This window comes from Cricetulus griseus (genome assembly GCF_003668045.3).
Source record: "Cricetulus griseus strain 17A/GY chromosome 1 unlocalized genomic scaffold, alternate assembly CriGri-PICRH-1.0 chr1_0, whole genome shotgun sequence".
Classification (NCBI taxonomy): Eukaryota; Metazoa; Chordata; class Mammalia; order Rodentia; family Cricetidae; genus Cricetulus; species Cricetulus griseus.
Genome location: NW_023276806.1, coordinates 189919858 through 189943874, shown reverse-complemented (window position 1 = coordinate 189943874; position 24017 = coordinate 189919858). Strand labels below are relative to the sequence as shown.

Here is a 24017-nt window from a genome sequence, read left to right as displayed (position 1 = left end):
AATTCTGTTTTAAAAGTTCTGTTTATTTCTCAAGTAAGTTATGTATGCTTGTTTTAAAATGTTCTATCTGTTTCCTGGCATAACCTAAGTTCTGTTACAAGCATACAGCTAAAACAAATGGTGCAGGTTACCATTTTGCAGTCAGTCACATGGCAAGCTGGTCACGTGGCTGGCTGGTAGCCATTTTGCTGAAGTTGAAAAAGACATTTGAACCGTCATCTTGACTAAAAGTGACCACATGGAAATTAGGAGGTACCATCTTAGAAACAAGTTTTCCAATGAAGATTTAAAATGTTAATGCTTCTATATGTTACAGAAAGACATTAATATTTATGCTTCTAAAATATTTTTGTTAATGTTTCAATTCAGAATCATTTTTAAGCAAAGTCTGATGACAATGTAAAGTTCTTGTTTTATAAAGGCTGCTAATCTATTATAAGATGTTAAAAATACAAATTAATACAGTTTGTGTTTTCAGAAGCTAAGCTTGAGCAGGCAACTGAAATGTGTACATGTGGCTACTGTTCAAAGAATGTAAGGAGACTATATTATATGCAATTTAAATTCAACTGTGCTAAGTGTCAAATATTTTACTAAGTTAAAACCAGTTACAGTCAAACTAAAAATTAATTACAGAATTAAGGCCTTACCTAGCCACCTGTGTGACTAGACAAGTAACTAAAACAGATAGACCTCTAATGCTTCAGAGACCTGCAGAATATGGCATTTAAAATGTTATTTTAAAAGTTTATAATATCAGACAGACTGCCAGATCCTGACAGTGACCCAAAGTCTCCAAAGAAGATTATGAGGCACCCCAGTTCCTACACCTGGATGATGACGACACTGACCAGTGAGCGAGATGCTTAGATGTGATACCTGCTGCCTGCCAGGACCTGGCCCAGACTGTGGACAAAACTGCTGGACACTGGAAAATTGATTGCACCCCCTTTGCCTAGACAAAACAAGGTCAGTCTTTTCCATGTCCATCTTCCACCGAGAGAAAAAAACCTCTCACCTTATAGGCCTGGCGAAGATTGCTGTTCTTTGAGACTCCTGCCTCCAATGCTAATGGAGAGACTTGGGCATAGCTAACTGTATATGGACTGGCTTCTAACTGACTTCTGATGCTTTTTAATAGATTCAGAAACTGTATAAAATTTACCCTTCTCAGATCTCTGAAATATTAATGGTTGTCAGCTTAGCAGCATCAGGCAGTCAGATCCACAAGATTATAGTCAGCTTGTTAGCTGATAAAGTAGTGACTACCTTACTTACAGTTCAGTCACAATCTCAAGGTTTTTAGGTTTATTTTGGTTATCATCTAAGTATAAACTTAAAGGGCTTTTCTTCAGGCCAAAGGTACCTCTGTCCAATCCATACCTGGCGCTCTGGACAGAAGAAAAATGTACATGCTTCTAACCCAAATCTATAGTTTTTGCTTGGACTCAAAGTTAAAAATATATGTTCCTGCTGTTTGAAAAGATATCTGTTTTTTCTGCACTGTGGGTTTCAGTAAATAAGTTTTAACTTCTGTTCCCAGTTTAAATATGTCTTAAACAGGTTTCTGCTTCTGGCAGACATCTGAGTATCAGTTGCTGACTACAGGCTGTTCTAAGTAGACTTTGAGCCCTGGACTTGCTGTGGATGTGAACCAGTCCAGCTGATGTGGACACCCCCTGTCTCTGCAACAGAATCTGCTAACCAGAAGCTCCTGATGGATTCCCCATTGCCTAAATTCCCTTTTTGCTTTTGACTAGCATTTCATCCTTCTTGGGTCCCTAACTGTGTCCCGAAGTCAGCAGGAAGTATCATGGGAAAGAATATGTCGCCCATTTTCCCTGGTTGAAATACTAAGTCAAAATAAACTCTCTTACTAGGGAATGCCAATATCACTTACTCCCTGATGGGGACGCCGGAGAGACAACAATTCCATGATTGGAATCTCCAAAAAGAAAATTGGAGAATGAAGGGACCAGCTCCCCATTTCGGCAGCCATGACAGTCTAACACGTGTTTGCCTGACCTTGCCTTGGTCACTAGGAGGTCAGATGCCTGCCTCGTGGCAAGGAACCAATCAGAAGTTAGCTGGTGGTGCTATGCTTTACGGCTCTGGTTGTGCTTTATGGACAAGCACAGCAATGACTCGAGCAGAGCATAGTAACCACCCTGGGAGGGCCTATGGGCTATAACAACCAGTTGACCAATCAACACAGGGCAAGCCCTCCAAGCCTGGAGGCACACCAATCCTGAACCTGTGCGTACCCCTAGACACTCCCCTTACGCTGCCCTATAAGATCTTTGTCCCGTGGTTTCTCGGGGTCTTTCCCCAGCCATCTGCCATGGTGGGTGGATGAAAGGCCCGAGCAAACATGGGGTTAGCTCGTTAAACAACTGCAATAAAGCCTCTTGATGTGTGCATCAAAAAAAAAAAAAAAAAGCTGCCAATATATCCATTTTTGGCATTTAAATTTTTATTGTCAAATAAACATAAACAAAAGCTAAAAAAAACTAGAATTGCACAGCTTTAATGTCAGCAGCTCAGCTGCTAAAGAGGAGAAAAAGTGAATTCTAGGGCTGGGGTAATAGCTCAATCAAAGTCCCTGCCAGGCAAGCGTGAAGTCCTCAGTTCAATCCCCAAAATCCAACCAAAAAGCTGAACATGGTGGTACGCCTTGTAACCCCTGTAACTCTTCTGGGGAGGCAGAGACAAAGGATCTATGAAGCTCACTGGCCCGTCAGCCTGTGAGTCCCAGGCCAGTGACAATCTCAAGAAACAGGGAAGGCAGCTCCTGAGGTTGACCTTTAACCTCTACATGCAGAGAACACACTTGCTGGCACATTTAAGAACACACCACACACATAGAGAGAAACATCATTCCAAACATCCTTAACATCAATAAATATTTCCATTTCTCTAGTACAGGATTCTTAAAAAGCAACTACAATATAATCACCACCACGACAAAACTGAAGATAATCCCTAATGTTACCTAACTATCTACTTCCTATTCAGTATTCCTTATGGCCTTGAGACTCTTGCCCACTTGCTTTTTTCAAGTCAGGCCCTAAACAAGAAGCGCACTGCTTTGGTCCAGACGTCTCCTAAGTCTCCTACAGTAAGTTCTCCTCCCTTTCCTTTTTGAAGCTCTCACTAGTTCATCATTAAAGAAAGCGGGCCATCTGTCTCTGAAGACAGCCCACACTGTCTGGCACACTATATTCTCAGGGCGTCCTTTAAAGTTCTCTCAACTGTTGGATGGGGCAGGACGCTTCCTGGGGTGCAGGGTCAATGTTTTGCCCACACTTTCCAGGTGGTCTGGGGGCTTATAGAAGATACTTGGTTTCCAGCTGTGCCACTCTGAGTGGCTGAATCCTTGCTGGACTCAGGCTGTGATGGTCTGCTCCAGCAGGGGCAGGCTCCCCGACAGCCTCTCACCCCCTGCTCAGGCCATGGCTGCTGACACTAGTTACTTCATTAGGGAGGTTGCATCTGTAAGCCTGCATTAATTAAAGATATTCCAATGCTCAAAGATATAATTAAAGAAGGAATGGTAATTATTTAGTGTCTGAAGCGTTATCATGTTTATGTTTAGAACACCCCTGAGTTGTCTGATTAGGAATTCAAGACAAAGTTGCGGGTGTCTTGCTGTTCCTTAGAAATTCTACAGATGAACCCCCAGCTCCACAATGCTGGGATAAAGCCTCCTTCTCTCTTTAGTTCAGAGTTCAGAAAGATGGAGAAAAAAAGACTCAAGCAGGTCTTAGAAATTATGACACTCATGAGGGAGAGGAGGAAATAGAAATGTTAAAACATTTCCAAAGCAGCACCCAGATTAGTGAAGAACAAAGTAACCGCAACCACAGTGGCTAAACAGTATCAATGTCCTGTCCCCTCTGCAGCCCCTTACAGACAGCTTGGAGAGCGGTGGTTCTCAGCCCTCCTAACTCACATGTATGCACTCACTCACAGGTCACAGCACGTGTGTGGAAGACCGAAGATAAAGTTGGGAGTCAGTTTTCTCCTTCTACCATGTGTGACAAACGGAATCAAACTCAGGTCATCAGGCTTGGTAGCAAATGCCTTTACTGGCTGAGCCATCTTACCAGCCCCATCATTTCTTTTAAAGTGGTAAAATATACATAACAAAATTTACCAGTTGCTCGTTTTTAAGCATGTCATCAAGTGGCATTCATTGCCACGTTCCCTTGTTTGTTTTCTTAAATTTTAATCTTAATTAGTATATAATTTGCATTTATTGACTCTTTCCATAATGAATATATAATGAAAACATCTTATTACCCTGAATTGTACCCTGATTTCTGTTTTGGAGGAGTGCAGGCCCTCTCGTCTGACTGACCCCTAAAAGTTACCCTGACACCCATCTCCTTCCTCCCCACTCTCCAAGTGTACCAGGCTGGTGCCCATCACGGGGAGCGGGCTCTGCTGTGCACAGCTGAGAGTTCTCCAATGGGGGCAGGTGGGCACTTGCTGAGGCTGGCTATTAATAGATGCTCTCAAGTCATTAAATGATTACGTGGAAGGTATTAACTGGTCTCTGACTGGGGGCGGGGTTCTTACCTCTGTTTACACAGGCATTTTACATGCTGCTTAGTTCTGTTTTATTTCTTAGACTTGAATCTCCTTAAAAAGCTTTTAATTAACACACATAATATGTTTAATTCTTTTTTCATATACATAGATCATTGTATTTTGCTCACATTTACCCCTTCCACTTTCCAAGACATCCTCCTTTCCTCTCACCGATCCTCATTCTCCCCCCAGACAGTACCATCACATATGCGAGCGCGCACATACACACACACACACACACACACACACACACACACACACACACACACACACACACAAATGTAATTAAATAATGCTATGTCAGTCAATTCTGAGGCTCATGTGGACAATAATGACCACCCTGCTAGGAACTAGCCTCTGATATCTTTCACTATATCAGTGAAGAAACTCAGGATCCAAACGATTCTATAATCTTTAAGACCACAAGTGACAGATAAATCAAGGATCTAAAGCCAAATCCATCCACTACCCAACACCCCACCCGACCCCACCCCACCCCCGGCCTCCAAGTCTGTGACTACCATGCCACCCAGAGAACCTACCATAGGAGAGGTGTACTCAAGAGTTTCCCAGAGAAATTTTCAGATTACAGTTTTGAATACTGTGCACAAGACTCCATAACTACAAAGCAAAGAAGAACTCTACGTATAGAAAAAAGGCGTTGCATTCAAAATGCCTCACTGCATCTCACCCCAAGCCATGACGACCTTTTACCATTTAAAAGAGAAATGGCTAAAGAAATAGCCGGACAGCCAAGAGCACTTGCTGCTCTTGCACAGGACCCAGGTTCAGTTCCCAGAGCCCCTATGGCAGCTTGCAACACTATTGCTCTGGTCCCAGATCTGATACCCTCCCTGATCTTGTCTCTACAGGGACCAGGCATATGTGAGGTATACACTCTTACAGGCAAAACACTCACACATGTGAAATAAGAATGAATAAATCTTTTAAAAAGAAAGAAAGAAAGAAAGAAAGAAAGAAAGAAAGAAAGAAAGAAAGAAAGAAAGAAAGAGTAATGTAGAAAAAAACAACACTAACCCGGTAGAGATAGGCTCTCACGTGGGCAGCGCCACAAGAGGCTGTGGCAACCTGGGACGTGTATCAGGACCTAGCCTCCCAGGCAATTCTTCACAACCTTGCTTTCAGAGACAAGCCAGAAGTTGGACCAGAAGCAAGAAAACTCCAGTAAGGAACCGAATCGCTTGCTTGTTGTCCCCAGCAACCTGTTAATGGCTGCCTGGGGCCTCACACAACAGATGGTCAGCCAATATGTGTCCACCCTCCTCCACTGAGAAGTCGAGATGGCCTGCTAGACCCATGCAGAACAGGCAGGTAGCAGCAGATTGCCTTGTTTGTGACAATGATGGCCGTGAAAAGCCAGTTCCCACTTTGTAGCGGAGCACTTCCCGTGTACCCTTCATACACCCTAAACCCCTCAGAGCTGCTCCTATTAGCATCACTCACAGGTTCTGCCCCCCTGAGCTGTCTGCACATGTTGCATGACACAACATGCAAGCCTGATTCCTGTGTTTGGGAAACACCATAATTATTATTCTAAAAATGTATCAATCTATAACATGCATATTTATTATTATTATTATTATTATTTATTTATTTATTTATTTATTTATTTATGGGGGGCAGTGCACACACATTGCAGAAGTTGGTCCTCTTCTTCCATCGTGTGAGGTGTAGAGATAGAGCTCAAGTTGCCAGGACTGGCAGCCAGTGTCTTTATCCACTAAGCCATCTTGTTGATCCCTCAGCATGTTTTCTAACATTTGCAGATGTCACAGAATGACTAAACCAAACCAATTAACCATGTTTAGTTCTCATTTGTTATGGTGAAAATACTTAAGATTCACTCTCTTAGTATTTTCCAAAATTACAATATATTGTTACTGACTACACTCACTATGTTGCCTAGTCTATCTCCTGAATTTATTGCTCCTAAGAGAAATTTTGTATCTTTTGTACCAAAAATCACTGAGCCTGTTGTCCTTTCTATCTAAACAACTTTTTTGTTGGTTTGTTTGTCTTTTGTTTTTCTCTCTACATAGCCCTGGCTATCCTGAACTCACTCAGTAGACAAGGCTGACCTCAAACTTAGGGAATCCCCTGCCTCGGCCTCCTGAGTGCTGGGTTAAAGGTGTGTGCCACCACCACCATAACCTACTGCCAAAGCACAAGGAAGGATGTGCAACATCATTCCCTGAGGAAATGAAAATGAAAAGCATTAAAAATGCCTAATCGGGGCTGGGGAGATGGCTCAGTGGTTAAGAGCACTGGCTGCTCTTCCAGAGGACCCGGGTTCAATTCCCAGCACCCACATGGTGGCTCACAACTATCTATAATTTCAATTCCAGGGGACCCAACACCATGGCAAAACACCAATGCACATAAAATAAAAATTAATTAATTTTAAAAAGGAAAAGAAAAGCCTAATCATAGCCACAGAACAGCCACTCTGGAAAATAAATGCAAAGTGAGCACTGGAGAGCTGATGGGAAAATGGAAACCTTCGTCCAAAGCTGGCATGTCCACTGTCGACAATTCAGTGATCTCACAACTAGTTAAGCACAATTATTATAATCCAGTCATCTCCCTACCTAAATGTATGCCCAATTAAACCAAAATAGAAGGAAAACATTGAAAACAGACAGCCAGGCATGGTGGCGCATGCTTTAAATCCCAGCACTCAGAAGGCAGAGGCAGGTGAGTCATCTCTGAGTTCAAGGCCAGTCTGGTCTACACAGTAAATTCCAGGATAGCATGGGCTATGTGGCGAGACCTTGTTAAAGAAGGAAGGGAAGGAAGGAAGAGGGAAGACAGAGCGAGGGGGAGGGAGGGAGGGAGGGAGGAAAGAAACAAGGAAGGAAGGAAAGAAGGAAGGAAGGAAGGAAGGAAGGAAGGAAAGAAGAAAGAAGGAAGGAAGGAAGAAGGAGGGAGGGAGGAGGAGAGGAAGGAAGGAAGGAAGGAAGGAAGGAAGGAAGGAAGGAAGGAAGGAAGGAAGGAAAGGAGGCATTGCAATTTTTTGACAGTTATAATAGGCATATGCTCCAGTACACCCATGGAGGTCAGAACCCAGGAGTCAATTTTCTTCTTCCACATGGGTTATGAGTACTGAACGCAGGTCATCAGGCTTGGTAGCAAGCGCTTTACTCACTGAGACAACCTGCTGCTCCTGAAAACAAGTGTTCAAACAAGGACATGTACATGAACGTCCACAGGAGCGCTAAGCATTAATAGTCAAAGAGTGGAAACAACCCAAGTCAGTCAATAGTGGTATATCTGTACAGTGAAACATTATTCAATCATAAAAAGGAATAAAACAGCAACACATGCTTCAACATAGACCTTGAATCTTGAAAACATTATGCTAAGTGAAAGCAGGCACAAACACACAGATGGACAGACAGACCCACATACTCACACCCCCACAAATGCACACAGACAGTCCCACACCCCCACAAATGCACACAGACAGTCCCACAACCCACAAATGCACACAGACAGACCCACACACTCACACACCCACAAATGCACACACACTTGTGCACTTACGTGTGTATGAAACATTCACAATAGGTAAACCCACAGATACTTTACAACAGCTCAGTGCCAGCAGCCAGGTGGCCAGGTGCTAAGGAGGGTAGGTGACAGTGACCGATGTACAATATTACAAATGGAGACTAGTGCCACCACACTGTACACTTTCAAGTGCTTAAAGTGCTTCATTTTATAAGCATCCACCCCCCAAAAAAATAATTTAAAGGCAGTAAATGGAGGAACTCAAATACAAGAACCCCTTGATACAAATTAACAACCTTATCCTCATTTAACCAGATTAGGTTGTTCCCTTTCTGAAGTCACTGTCATTCCTGCTAGCAGTGTTCCTCAGGGGTCCTACTCTTAGAATCACTGCAGAGCTTTTGAATCTACAGATTTACAGTTTCAGAGCCCGTGGGCCAGGAATGATCCCCCCCCCAAGACAGGGTTTCTCTGTGTAGCCCTGGCTGTCCTGGAACTTGCTTTGTAGACCAGGCTGGCCTTGAACTCACAGAGATCCACCTGCTTCTGCCTCCCCAGTGCTGGGATCAAAGGCGTGCACCACCACCACCACCACCACCACCCTGAAGGAATGAACATTTTAAGCTTCATCTAGGTGTCTTAGGGACATCTACAGTCTAAGGCAGCCCCTGCTTGTCCTTCTAGAACATTCCCAGAACTTGGGGAAGGCAGGTACTGATGAGTCCTCATTAGTGGCAATCTGCATGCTGACAGCCGTGGGTGTCTGGGTATCAGTCCTGAGCTGACGGCAGCAGCTGTGTCTGTCTCCCAGAGTACCTTCTATGATGAGCCCCTCCACCTGGCAGAGATGCCAAGACTGCCTTATGGTTCGTGCTACTTCTGGCCCATGGAGTGACCGCTTCTTTCAGTGACTGGTCAAACTTCCTAATGTCCTTTGTATTTCATCCATCAATTTTCCATGTTGGAAGCAGGAGCTCACTCACTCGGCTCCCAAGACTATGATTAACTGTTGACCACCCATACTTTAAAACCAGGTTGCTGGGCTGGCAAAATGGCTCTGCAAATAAATACACTCGTCTCCAGATTCCCATGGTGGAAGGAGACAACAGACCTGCCTGGCTTGTCTGAGCTCCATAACCATGTTGTAGCATACACCCACACCCACACCCACACCCACAACCACACCCACACCCACACCCACACCCTCTCTCTCTCTCTCTCTCTCTCTCTCTCTAAATAAATGTATTTTTTTAACTCTAGTCTTAAAGCCTGGTTGCTAACATGTTTTCAGAAATACATATTGAAACGCCCTCTTTTGAAACACACAGCATCATTAACAACAGTGACCACTTTCTAAATGAGATTTGGAAGAGCCCTTTCGTCATGTGACGTGGTGATTCAGCCACCACTGAAGACAACAGCAAACTAGGCAAAGAGCATCTTTAAGCTGGGTCTCCCATCTGAGTGAGGGACCCCACTCCCGGCTCCTCCTGCCAGGGCCTCTCCAGCCTCCCCTCCCCTCCCTCCACGCTCTGCCAGTGTAGCCAGGCTCTGGCTCTCTGGGGACCGCCTCTCATGGCTCCCTCTCCTCCTTCGCTGGTTTAATGTATCATAACAATATGAAGGCAAACACTATATTCAGTGTTACACTTACTGAGTGAGGCTTTTTATTCTCTGCTTTTAAACACTGCTTGTGATTTGTTCTCTCAGAGCCGCTTTTCTGCCTGTGTATAAGACTTACTTGATTTCTCCAGGGGAATCAGTGGCCTTTAAGAGAAAAAGACTCTTGATTACGAAGGCTATTTAAATAAGAAACACAGGCATCTTCAGTGAGCATGCGAAACCAGTCTCCAGTGGGCACAATTACCCTTTCTTTTGCTTGGCTACAGGGACAGAAAGAGAAGTCTCTCACAGACCAAAGATTTTCTAAGAAAAAAACTTCAACTCTTTTTTTTTTTAAAGCTTATTAGCAATCCAATGTGGTGACATTTAGGGGTGTCCCCCCACACACACACATACACTTTTTGTGTGTGTGTGCCTCCCGGACCTCACCCACCTTCTGTAAACTCTACCCCAGGAACACAAGGTACCTGGGGGCATTCATTCAACATGACCCTGCAGGTGAAAGGCCCAGATAGGAACAGCTGGAGCACAAAGCATCTTCACTAGAGCAGGCTACAGGCAAAACAGGGAACAGGTAGACAAACACTCCTGGCACCCCGCTGCCGGCTGGTAGAGAAAGAGCACAGCACTTGGATTTTATTGATCATGGACATACCAAGATGGAGGTAATGGGTAAACCCAGCCCCTTCTCACATCCCTCTCACAGTTCTTATGTCCATTCATGGAGAATCATGCAAGCAATACCCATAAACAAACAAATAATACTTAAAAGAAAACAAGGAAAATTCCCAAGCACATATACACACTCCATTTAAAAGCTACAACTGGGTGTGGTGTCGCAACAGCTTGGGGGGCTGAGGAAGGAGGAAAGGGAGTCCAAGATGAGCCCAAGCTATGGAGCAAGACCCTTAATCAAACAAACAACTACAGGCCATTTTCATTGTTAATCATGTGTATCTGTGCAGCACAGGGAGCCTGAACCGAGGGCTTTGTGCATATTAGGTAAGTGACCTAACACTGAGCTACATTCCTAACGCACACTGTGAACTATACATAAAAGCAAAACTTAAAATTACAGAGCAAACAGGCGATAAACGATCTCATAATTGCACTCGCTAGCATGTGAAGGCAAAATCAAACCTATCTGTGGTCCTGATGATAACTGGAGATGTCAACCACACTGTCTATCATCTTGAGGAACTTCAATACTCAGGGACCAACTCCACACATCTTCAGACACTCTGAGGGGAGGGAGGACAGCCCCAAAGTCATGATGAAGACCTTATGCACAACATTCAGAATGGGAGCTTATCTGGAAACAGTCTTAACCGAGACAATCAGTTGGAACCAAGGGGGAGGGGCTTTCTGAGAGGACTGATGTCTTCATAAACTGAGGGAATGTGAACACGCACACAGGAATGAAAACCCAGAGAAAGATGCACACGGAGGAAAGATGTGGGAGAAGACAGCCACGTGGCTGCAGGGGTGCAGCCAAGGAATGCCAAGAATTGACAGCAAAAGCCAGAAGCTAAGAGAAGCAAAGAGAGACTCTCCCCTAAAGCCCTGAGATGGGGGAGCATGGCCAAACCAAACCATGGTGTAGGACTTCAGTCCTCGGAAACTGTAAGGAGACAGGGCTGCTGTTTCCAGCCACCCAGCCCGTGGGCCTTTGTCACTCATCTCCGGGGCACTGATCCAGGGTTGCAGAGCCACAAAGATCTGACTCCGTCAGTTAGTGCTGCCGTCTGTAATCTTCAGTCTGTAACTGGCCATCCTCAACAAATCACTGAGGTCACGTGTCCACTAAGGGAAACTGTTTTTACAAAGCTTTTAATTACCTAAAAACTCTCTATGATGGAGCCTTGTCACAGAACAAGGAGGTGACCGACTCACTGCCAATCCCTCATGTCATGGCATTTTTGCTTGTGTATGTGACATGATACTTCCTGTCAGGGTCAACACACAGAGCAGACATCAGTAAAATTCAATTTTTATACACAAAGTGGATTTATTTTTTTAAGAACAGAAAGGGGGCCGGGAGATATTCCAGAATGACAAATGCGAAGGACTGAAGTATGGATCCTCAGAAGTATATACGTGCTGGGTAGCCATGGCAGCCACCTGTAATTCCAGCCTACGAGGCAGGGACAAGAGATTCCCAGAGCAAGACTGGCCATAGTGGCATTCTGGGTTTGCCTGAGACAATCTGTCTTTCTGAAAAAAGTGGAAGAATGCTGAAGAATGAATCTAATACTAAGTTCTGGCTTCTACATGCACAGAGAGAAAGACACACACAGACAGAGAGAGACAGGCACAGCTCGTGTGAGCGTACACACACAATCTAAGAAGAAAATCAAGTATAGAGAAGTTACGTTTTTTCCCCACTGTGGAGACAAGCCTACTCCACTGGGCCCTCTTTTCACAGAAAGAAAAGACTCTGGTGAAAGCTGCAGGATTTTGCTAACAACTTAACCAGTACTCAGGGAGCCAATTCTGAGTTTAGAAAGGTCGGAGCATCCAAGCTGACCAAGTCTGAACTTACTGAGTATCCACTGGGTCACAAGACAGATGGCTCTCACGGACATACAGTAGGAAAGACCCAGGGAACCTGCAAATCCTTGGAGTTGCAATGAAGTCTGCCTATCAGGGCAACAGAATTCTCAAAATAGCACAAGATGCACTGAAAGAAGTCACCAGTCAGTGCTGCTGGAGGATCCAGGCAGGACCACCACACACATCTCCAGAGTCCAGGCAGGAACATGGCGAACAGCAGCAGCTGAGGGGTGGGTGCTACCAGTGGTGGAGCTTTGCATAAAAGAAAAACTACACACTTGACCTCTGGCATCCAAATCCAAATGATCTCTAAGGATCCCACAGTACCCACTCGAAAGTGAGAAAGCAGGCTTTATGTACCAACACCAAACAGCCTCCTGGGTCAGAACAGTGAGCCTGGTGGAGTGTTTGTGTAGAAGAGATAAACTGAGGTTTCTATTTGTGTTAAGTATTTCGGAAGATTTCAAAAAGGGGGATGGGGTGATGGGTGATAGGGTATTGTGCAGCAACTCAAAGGTTTCAGGAAGTCCCTGAAACTGACCATAATCACTAGGTCCTCCTTCCCCAGGCATACAGGAGCAATAGAGGCTGCTAAAAGACACTGTCAGACCAGCCAAGCCACCTGACAGAGACACAGACTGGCTGAGCTGTCTAGAAGAGACACTGCCCTGAAAAGTTGTGCAGTGATCTGTAGGTGTAACCCACACTGAGGTGGGCTTTGGTGATGAAGCTGTCTTTGAATCATTTCTGCTCCAGTAAGTAATCCCTCCCTCACCCATACACCTGGAAGTAACTGCAATAAAACCCACTAGTTCACCAAGATGGTGGTATCTTTAGTTTGGTCTGCCATTGGGTCCCTATGTGAGGTGAGGAGATCTTGTTCACATCTCCCCAGGTACAGTGTCACACAGTAGGTGGGAAGGATACCTCCCTATATATAACCTTGTGCCTTATACATTCTGAAACATGACAGGCTGAACTGTAAGTAAAAGTTGGGTTAATAAGTAAACCGAATGAGAAAATACAATACACGGCTCCTGCCAATCCGAATGGAAGCTTGTCATCTATGGCTTCTAGAGTGTTGTTTTACTCAGTACTGAGATGGCCCCAAGACAAGATATAAAAATGGCAATGATCTAAGCACACAGCTTTCATCCCAGCACTTGAGAGGCAGAGGCAGGCAGATTTCTAAATTCAAGGTCATCCTAGTCTACAGAGACAGTTTCTGGACACCCAGGACTACAAAGAGAAACCAAACCCTGCCTCAAAAACAAAAACAAAAACAAAAACAAAAAAAAAATGCAATTGTCTTTAAAGGTATGCCTTTACAATACAAGGGACTCAAAGACCTACAGAGGTCAATGTGAGGGAGGCTCAGGAGTTAAGCATCAAAGAGGGATTAAGTTCAAAGCTAGCCCGATGCTGGACTCAAACAAAGCAGGCCCTGCCAGGCATATGTTCATTTACTCTAAATGGAACTCCTAATTTTTAAATGTTGGCAACTCACAACATTTTAATAAGTCTCAGGCTCAAACTTGAAAGGTAAGTTCCACATGCAAGCAGGAGGATTGCTACAAGTTTAAGGTCAGCCTGGGCTACATGGTAAGACGGTGTCTCAAAAATTCAAAAAGAGAATAAAAGGAGAGTACTGACCCAGGCTGGCCTCAAGATTACAATTCTCGAAGTCACCTCCTACTGGCCTGTATGTCCCAGACTGCAGCTCAGGAGCACCGAGGACTCAGCATAGATCCTAGGACATCCTACAATGTGTAGGGTTACAGGCAGGTCACACATTCCCTTGCACTAACCCCTGGCAGGGCACCAGGGCAGCTTGAGCAAAGCCAGAGGGGTGGTGACCACCTCTGACATCAAGACGGTGCCAAGCACCTTTACAATGAATCACACATCTTCAAAAAGGCACTTGTGGCTGTTTAACGCCAAGATCCGCACAAGAGCAAGCTGTAGCAACACTGAACAAGTATCTGACCCAGTGATGGCTCTAGTGTTAAAGCTTGTGTATGACTTCACGGCCTAGGCTTATCCAGGATGTCAGCTGCAAGAGACCAAGAAAGCCTTTACTGCAAGATGGGCAGGAAGAAGACTCCATGGGTTTCTCTTTTTGTTTTTTGGTTTTTTTTTGTTTGTTTTTTTGTTTTTGTTTTTGTTTTTTGTTTTTTTGTCGAGACAGGGTTTCTCTGTGTAGCTTTGGAGGCTGTCCTGGAACTCACTCTGTAGACCAGGCTGGCCTTGAACTCACAGAGATCCACCAGTCTTTGCCTCCTGAGTGCTGGGATTAAAGACGCGTGCCACCCCTGCCCGGCCTCCATGGGATTTCTGAAGGGCAGCAATATTCTGTTCCTGATGTTGGTGGTGTGTAGTGCTATAATCGGCTGGGCTGTTTCCTTCTGACTGCTTTTATATGTGCATATATTACAACCTGATTTTAAAAGTTTGAAACTATTTTGGGGGCTGGAGAGATGGTTCAGTGGTTAAGAGTACTCACTGCTCTTACAGAGAACCCAAGTTCAGTTCCCAGCATCTACATCAGGCAACTGTCATGTACCTATAAATCCAGTTCTGGGGGAACTGATGCCCTCTTCTGTCCTCCACGGCACCTTCACTGGCATGCACAAGTCCAACCACAGGAACACACACACACACACACACACACACACACACACACACACACACACACACATGCACATACACACACACACACACACACACACAAAAAGAGAGAGAGAGAGAGAGAGAGAGAGAGAGAGAGAGAGAGAGAGATTACTCCAATCTGCTGTCCTTGATTGTCTTCAAGAAAGGAAAACGGTGTATGCTTTTATGTTCCAGACCAGCCTGGTCTACAGAGCGAGTTCCAGGACAGCCAGGGCTACACAGAGAAACCCTGTCTTGGAAACGAAAATGCCTTTTGAGCTGTAATCTGGTTTTTGGACGGACTTCTCCCTGAAAAGCTTCATGGAAGCCATGTCTCAGGGCCTGACTTATATCTAAAGGTCTTAGGGGACCCTGGTCTTTGAGAGCCACTTCCAATCTGTCCCACACAGCTGGCAACCTCAGTGGATTCCTTCTGCTCTAGAAGGGACACGGATTCCAGAGGCTCCCATGACCGTTGCAGAGTCAGCCCTGTGGCTAGTCCACAGAGGATTCCCCTGCATACTTCCCGCTCTCTCGAGCTCCTGGACACCGGCTCCCCCAGAGCTGAAACCACACACTCCATCAGATTCCAGCTCCTACCTGGCTGAAGTTACTCGCACCATTTCACAAGAAACAGCTAACCCCTTCACCCTCACTTTAGCCCATAAGGTCCCAGCTACATCTCTGCCAATTACCTGTTTGTCGCCAACATCAGGTACATCCACACCCGCCCCAACCTGCACACTGTTTCCTGAATCCCAACAAGGCATCACAGAATGAAGGTGCAGGACACTCTCCCCAGGTCCCTCTCTCCTTCCCTTCCACCACTCTCTTCCCAGCTGTTCCTTTTCTTTTCTCTTTTTGTTTTGTTTTTGTTTATTTGTTTGTTTTTTAGAGACAAAGTCTCTATGTAGCCCTGGCTATCCTGAAACTTGCTCTGTAGACCAGGCAGGCTTTGAACTCAGAGATCCCCCTGCCTCTGCCTCCCACGGGCTGGTATCGAAGATGTGTGCCACCACTGCCCGGCTCCCCAGCTGGGCTCCCCAGCTGTTCTTATTCCTGCTCCCTGCTCTGTACGTCTCCTTGAATCCCTTCCCTGTGTCTCCTCACTGAGAAATCTGCACACACAAGCTGGACCTGGCCTGCTTCAGTCACCTGTGCAACTCAGCCAAGCACTAGGTGGAGGCAAGAGCATGCCTGCTCTCCCTCACAAAACAACGAACTCCAAATGAGCAGTTTCAATGAAGTACCACAACCGTAAGCCATTCCCTTAGGATCACATGGAGCCAGTCTGAGTTCATAAAACACTAAGCAGCACAGCCCTCTAAAGCAGTGGAAATCCTATCGTCGTGACAGGCAAATTACACAGGAAACGCAGAGCACACAAGTCGGCACAAGAGTCAGGAATTTAAAGGTAAAGCCTTACCTTTCCAAACATTACAGAATCACTCCTGTTACTCTTCTTCCCACATAACAACAGGCACACAAAGACCCTGGGGGCTGAGGGGACGGCTCAGTGGTTAAGAGCACTTGTTGCTCTTGCAGAGGAGCCAGATATGTTTCAGAGGACACAGCACCCTCTTCTGATTTCCCTGGACACATGGCAATGCACATACATACATACAGGCAAAACACTCACACACATAAAACAGAATAAATAAATCTTAAAAAAAAAAAAAGAACAGCCTTTGTTGGGCCAGGTATGTAATACAGGTGGAGCGCTGAGTTCAAGAACAGTTTGCTCAGCCGGGCAGTGGTGGCTCACACCTTTAATCCCAGCACTCGGGAGGCAGAGGCAGGCGGACCTCTGTGAGTTCGAGACCAGCCTGGTCTACAAGAGCTAGTTCAAGACAGCCTCCAAAGCCACAGAGAAACCCTGTCTCGAAAAACCAAAAAGAACAGTTTGCTCTATTTGAGGCCAGCCAAGGATACATAATGAGTCACTGTTTCAAAAAAAAAAAAAAAAAAAAAAAGTCAATCAATCAATCAATCAATCAATACATTAAGGACAGCCTCTATGGTAATACAGGCTGTGCTAGGTTCTCCACTGACCCTGGATCAATCAATCAGGAAACTGAGGAACAAAAAACCCACCTCTCAGGGCCATTACCTGGATTACATGAGACAGGGTACAGTAAATCCGAGCTGGTGAAAAACAGGGATGGGTAGAATAATTGTCTCATGGGCCTCTTTTAGCAAAATCTTTACACACTAATCCAAAAGTGTGTCTTCACAAGCTGAAATTGGCTCTTGGATTCAGAGACTAGCTCTGTTCTTATCACTTGTTACTCTGACCTTCTTGTTTGTTGAGACAGGGTCTCTTTGTACCCCTGCCTGTTCTGGAACTCTCTATTTAGACCACACTGGTCTGAAACTCACAGAGATCTCCTCTGCCTCTGCCTCCCAAATGCTGGGATTAAAGGAGTGCAAAACCATGCTCACTCTCTTGGTGATCATCTTGAGACAATCCCAACAAAGAATTCTAAGACATTCTAAAAGAGCCACCAAAACAAGTGAGCTAAAACCCTCAATAAGTAATGCTCAATAAAGGTTAGCAAGATGGCTTGGCAGATAAAGACGCCAGCCTTCAAGCATGATGACTCCAGTCTGCTCCTCAGCGCCCACCCCCCCCAGCACATCGGAAGAAGAGAACTGACTCCTGCCAGCCATCTTCTGATGGCCTCACATGCCTGGCACACACACCTGCACACAATTTAACACTGTCATCCATTCAGCTGTTCTTGTTAGGAGAGGGGTTTTGCTTCGTTTTGTTCTGGGAGGGGGTGTGTTTTAAGTTTCGTTTTTTGGAGACAGTCTCGTGTAACACAGGCTAGCCTCTAGCCTCAAGCTCTTGGGTCCTCATGACTCCACTTCCCAAAGTGAACGGATGAAAACTCAGGCGAGGATTCTCAGAACACAGATAGATACCAGGCAAGTCAGTACTGAATACTGGGGTGGAGTCTGAGCAAGACACTGGCTGGAGTGACAGGATCCGCCCATAGGGACAAATAAGCCAGTGACCCGCTAAGGCAGCGGTTCTCAGCCTTCCTAATGCTGTGTCCCTTTAATGCAGTTCGTGTTGTGGTGACCCCCAACCATAAGACTGTTTTAGTTGCTGCTCCATTACTCTCATTTTGCTACTGTTAGGAATCGTACTACAATTATTTGATACGCAGGACATCTGGTATGGGACCCCTGCGAGGGGATTGACAACCCCGTGGAGTCGTGACCCCCAGGTTGAGAACTACCGCTCTAAGACGAGACAGAATCAAGTGTTACTGCTTCGAGGTTCCACTCAGGGTCAGGAAGCCGCTTCATCTCCACTTTCTCTCAAGTGCAGTAATGTGGAAAGAGCGTAAAGACACAGAACCCTAAGAGAAAGACTTAAAAGACAACAGTCACCCTTCTGCATAAAGCAAGGCCAATAAACACACATACACGAATTAAAAAGCCTGTAATGAGATGCACAAATACGGAAGAAAAGGGTAAGAGAAAAAGAAGGAAGCCTGCTGGGCAAAGAAGGGACCACACAGCAGCTGTACTACACGCAAAAGGGAAAGTTATGGGCTCCTCATTCCTAGGGAGACACTCGCAGGAATTTAATTACGAATTTCTCAGAAATAAAAGCTGAAGAGTTTTCCCACTATTGTCTATAAACTCTCTCATCTACCTTCCTCCCACACCAAAGAAAGATGCACACAGTAAACAAAACAAAGTCAATGCCATTTATGTGCAACTTGCCATCCACCTTTCCAGTGTATTTCCCCCATGCTGATAGCTGGACTATCAGTTGGATGTGGTGGTTACACCTTTAAATCCAGCTCTTAGGAGGTGGAGGCAGGAGAATCAGGAGTTCAGGGTCAGCCTGGAGTACATAAGACTTCCATCTCAAAGGAAAAAAAAAAGCAGCTACAATCGTGAGTCAGGATGCATCCACCGTGGATGGTAGGCTCTGAGTGGCAAGGATTTCCTTTCTCAGAGATAACAGAAAGCAAATGATGCCCACACCATCAACGATACCTTAGCGTCATCGAAACACAAACTAGCAGTCAGCAGGATGACTTCCATAGCCTGCCCTCATTACCCACGGAGTTTTTTGATTGGTTTTTTTGTTTTGTTTTGTTTTGTTTTGTTTTGTTTTTATCTTTAGGTTCAAACAACAGGCAACAAAATGAAAAGGTTTTTTTCTTTTCCTCTTAAACGTGTGTCCTTATAAAACATATATAAATTTTACTCGTGTGATTAGCCCCTAAACGGGACTGAGTAACCATATGAACAGAACAGCCTTTGCATTATGTACAGTAATCTAGACAGGATGCAAACTACACTGGAGGAGGCATAAGAGATATTAGTTATGGGGTTCCTAGAACCTGCAGCTCCCTCCCCTCCTGGATACCAGGGGACAACACTGTATGTACAGCATTAGGGAGCAACTAATAACCTCGTTAGGGACTATCCTAGATAGGTTTCTGTCACTGTGCTATAGCATAAACCAAAGCAACTCACAGAGGAAAGGGTTTATTTGGCTTACAAGTTAGAGCCCATCACTTAGGGGAGCCAAGGAACACCACTTAACTGGCTTACTTTCATGGTTTGCTCAACCTCCTTTTTCATACAGTCCAAGACCACCAGCCCAGAGATGGTACCCCCCACAGTGGGCGGGACCTCTCGCATCAATCATCAATGGAGAAGACGTGGGCCCAAAGGCCAATCTGATGGAGACAATTCAACTAAGGTCCCATTTCTCCAAACTCTAGTTTGCATCAAGTGAACACAATACTAACCAATACAGGAAACCAGGGCAGCTGCCTAAGAAGCCTTATTTAAAAAACACAAGTCAGGCTCTCAGGCAAGGGGTGGTGATGTATGTTTGCACTCCAAGCACTGGGAAAGTAGGGGCTAGAGGATAAGGAGATCAAGGCCAGCCTGGATGCTCTGGTTGGCGTCTATTGCTGTGATAAAACACCGTGACCAAAAGCAGCTCAGGGAGGAAAGCATTTATTTGGCTTACAGGTCCACCAGTGAGTGGAGTCCAAGCAAAAACTCAAGGCAGGAGCTTGAGGCAGAAACCCGGGAGGAATGCTGCTTACTGGCTTGCTCCCTCTGGATTTCAAACCAAACCCACCAGCCCACAGTAAGCCCTCCTACATCAATTAGCAGTCAAGAAAACACCCCACAGATATGCCGTGGCCAATCTGATGGAGGCAACGCCTCAACTGAAGTGTCAAGTAGACAATAAAAATTAACCAGCAAGGTAGGCTAAATAGGGAGCCTGGGCTACAGGGGACCCGATCTCCAAAATCAAATACAAAAGCAGCCAGCTCCTCACAAAGAACAAAGACGGGCTGAAAGAAGTGTGCTGTACCTGTAACACACGGTGGGAGGGGCATGGGCGGAATTGAAGTTAACGGAAAACTGAATCCTAGGGGTACATCTGTATGCTGGCATTATTTCTTAGAATGTGTATCTAGGCTCCTTCTGGTTTCAGAGACTTTGGGGGGCCAACAACCCCCAAAGGAACACAAGTCACCTTGTTCTTGCTCAGCTCCATCCTCAGTTCAAAATGCTTCCTTCTAACTTTAACCAATGTGTGGAAAAGGCAAAAAGAAAGCAGTATGGATCATGCATCTAATGGAATACTATGTAGCCTTAAAAAGGGAACCATGACACATCAAGAATGAACTCAGTGACTGAAGGAAGGCACCATATGATCCCGTGAATCTAGGGGACCACAGGAGTCACACTCACAAAAAGAGAAAGCAGAATTGTGGCTCTAAGGGACTAGAGGGATGAACAGGAAGTTGTTTTTTAATGGATATAGAGTTCAGTTTTGCAAGATGAAAAGGGTTTGCCAAGGTACTTAACACTGCTGAACCCTGTACTTAAAAATGGTTTTGATGGCAGATTTTATGCTATATGCATTTTAACCACAATTCTGGAAATCAAGTAATCACTGTAATTCAAGTTGGGAACAGTCAGAGTAGACACTAAATACAGCTGTGGCGAAAGGAGGGTCAAGGAAGAGGCACTCCACTGTGGAAAGATGGTGTGGCTGGCTCAGAGGCTCAGGGAGGAGCACCCCCGCCCGACAGCTTCCTCAGGCTCTGGTCCGTTTGTACAAACTCTTGCCATAGGTTCCAGAGAACAGCAATGTTCACCTATTCTAGTCCCTGGGGCAGCTAAGATTCCCAATGCCACCCACATTGATTGACTCCTGGGCTTTCATCTTTAAGGGTGGCCAAAGGTGCTGACCCTTAGTAGGTCAACACTTGCTATGTTGGTATGAAGGATGAGACAGAGGATAACCAGACGGCAGGTCTGGGACAAACAGCCATCTGCCCAGCTGATCTCCTTTAAAAACCGCTCAACTACACAAACTGTGACTCTAAGATGCCAACAATGGGCATGCTCTCACACACCCTGTAAAGCTTTCTGACTCGGGGACTTTTTTCCCTCCAAATCTACTCTTTGTCGTCCAACTCCTTCCTGAAAACTATCCTGAAGGAAATAAACAGCAGCTCAAGGAATATGCACAAAGATTCATCACAGGATTGTGTGGTTTGGCACAGAAGGACCAACAAGATACCGAGTGTTTTAAGAATGGCTGGGATGCAGCTCAGGGGTACAGCTGTTGCCTAGTAAGTGTAAGGCCCCAGGCTGGATCCCCAGCATCATAAAAACACAAAACAAGTAATTCAGGAATGGCTTGGAAGATTCTGCCCTACAAAAGAATATTGTGTGCTTGCTTAAAAACATTTTAAAGCATATGAGAAACATTTACAATAGAATGAAAACTGGAAGAGGCAAAATTCTATAGATAGTGCAATTCCATTTCTGTTTCTTGAAAAAGTAGGGTCAACTACATACCCATACATGCACAGTTTTTCCATCAGGAAGAATGGAGTGGGGAAATGGAGCAGTTAGAGTATTTGCTTTGCAAGCATGAGGCTCAGAATGTAACCCCCAGAACCCAAGTAAAAAACCCAGGCACAATGGCGCTGGCAGAGGTGGAGACAGGCAGATCCCCAAGGCTCACTAGACAGCACACCTAACCTAAATACAGAGCTTCGGGCCAGTGAGGAACTCTATCTCAAAAGACAAGGCAGATGGCTCCCAAGGCCAACAGCCAAGGTTAACCTTTGTCTCCATGGGCACACACACGCGAGCGTGCACACAGACACACACTCTCGCACACACACAAAGATTAGGAAGATGTGTATCAAACTATTTATGGGCTGGGCAGTGGTGGTGCACACCTTTAATCCCAGCACTTGGGAGGCAGAAACAGGTGGATCTCTGTGAGTTCGAGGACAGCCTGGTCTACAAAGCAAGTTCCAGGACAGCCAGGGCTGTTGTTACACAGAGAACCCTGTATCGAAAAAGCAAAATAATTAAATATCATCTGAAAATGGATATCATTTACAATCAGAGACTAAAAAGCTTGTCTTTTCTTTTTTTTTAAATTTATGTTATGTGCATTGGTGTGAAGGTGTCTGATCCCCTGGAAGTAGAGTTACAGACAGTTGTGAGCTGCAGTGTGGATGCTGGGAATTGAACCCGGGTCCTCTGGAAGAGCAGTCAGTGCTCTTAAACGGTGAGCCATCTCTCCAGCCCCTAAGAAGCTCTTCTGTCTCAGCAAGGGACTTAGCATGCAGAGATCTGTATGTCCACCATTTTCAGGTTAGACTGACAGCCAACCAATCACAGGGGCTTATGTTGGGACGCATCGGACAAAGATGTAGTGTGGGGTCTGGCCACCTGGAGGTGCGTCCTGAAGCCAAGAGAGTGACCAAGATACAAAGAGAGAGACAGTGTGAAGGGGTCTGAGCTTGGTGTGGGTGGAAGACACTTCAAAGAGGCAGTAATGAAAGACAAAGGGTGTCCAGCTTCACAAGAACCATTATCCATGAGAGAGAAGCCAGTCGCACAAAATCCGCCATGTCCTTAGTCGTTCTAGCTCATTCCATCATGCACACACTTATTATCCACCAGTGGGTCGCTCATGGAATCTCTCCTCCATCATTCATTCATTTAACAATTCACCGGCATTCACAGCGGATGTTGAGCCCAGCCACAGTGCACACCGATGAGGAGACAGCAAACGAGGCAAGGCCTACTCACGGAGATTATGAATTCAGTTGAGTCACACATGGACAGGAGCCTTACAAGGAGGGTGACATATGGCCTGAGATTTTGAGGGAAAAGGGAAATGAGGCAAACAAGGAAGGGAAGGGTATTTGAGAAGAAGGAACAGCGTAAGTAAAGCACACAGGCATTAAACAGCTCAGTACAGCTCTCCCTATGGAGAAAACTGGCCCATGGCAGTGTGGTGAGAGGAGAAGCTAGACCGGAGGCAGGGAAGCGGGAAGGCTGTTCCACCTATCCAGGACATCAATGAAAATGAAGGTGAAATCAGTGGTGTCTGTGACATCACTCTGTCCTAATCAAATGTACTTAATTGACACACTGTAAGGAACACAGCCAAGAGACCCAGCAATGGGAATGGACAGAAATTCCAAGTCACTTCAGAGCACGTGACTCTGAGTGCAGCTGGCTTCCCGTGGTCACTTGCTGGCCCCTCCTGATCTGTACTGCCCCTTCTCTCTCCTTGATCTACCCTCTACTACTCAGCCTGACTTCCTAAGCACCCACACATTATCGTGTCTGTGTAGGCATGCACACCCTCGTACATCTGCACATGCTCCCAGCGGACGGTTGGGCACCACTCCCGAGTCCCAGCTTCCTCTGCAGAACCCGAATCTCAAACAGAATAATCAGCAGCTGACACACACCCTGTTAGCTATGCCCTGACAGCCAGTCTGCAACTCCTACAGCCTGCATCCTTAAACTGTGGGCCCTGGAGCATCCTGTCAGAGCCACAGAAGTAGAAACTGATACATATATGAATATTTATGTAACTTGCCAGCTGTCAGGTTCTATGATTCAGGAGCTACTTAACAATCTCTCACATACTTCTCATGACAACAGCCGTGCCTGCGCTTGTGGTTAGAGACGGTGCCTCCCGCCCTTTGGTTCAGTGTCATGCTGCTCCAATCCCATATCAGTGA

The 24017-nt window shown here is 45.5% G+C and overlaps 1 protein-coding gene across 3 annotated transcripts in view; it reads right to left on the bottom strand.

The window, feature by feature from the left end:
* Positions 1-9893, bottom strand: part of Kiaa1549 (KIAA1549 ortholog) — a 104038-nt gene extending 94145 nt beyond the window's left edge. For all 3 annotated transcript variants that reach the window (XM_027391470.2, XM_027391472.2, XM_027391471.2), the window contains exon 1: positions 9779-9893. The gene's annotated coding sequence lies outside the window, so the exon portion shown is untranslated. The remainder of the gene's footprint in view (positions 1-9778) is intronic.
* Between the last annotated feature and the right edge of the window lie 14124 nt (positions 9894-24017).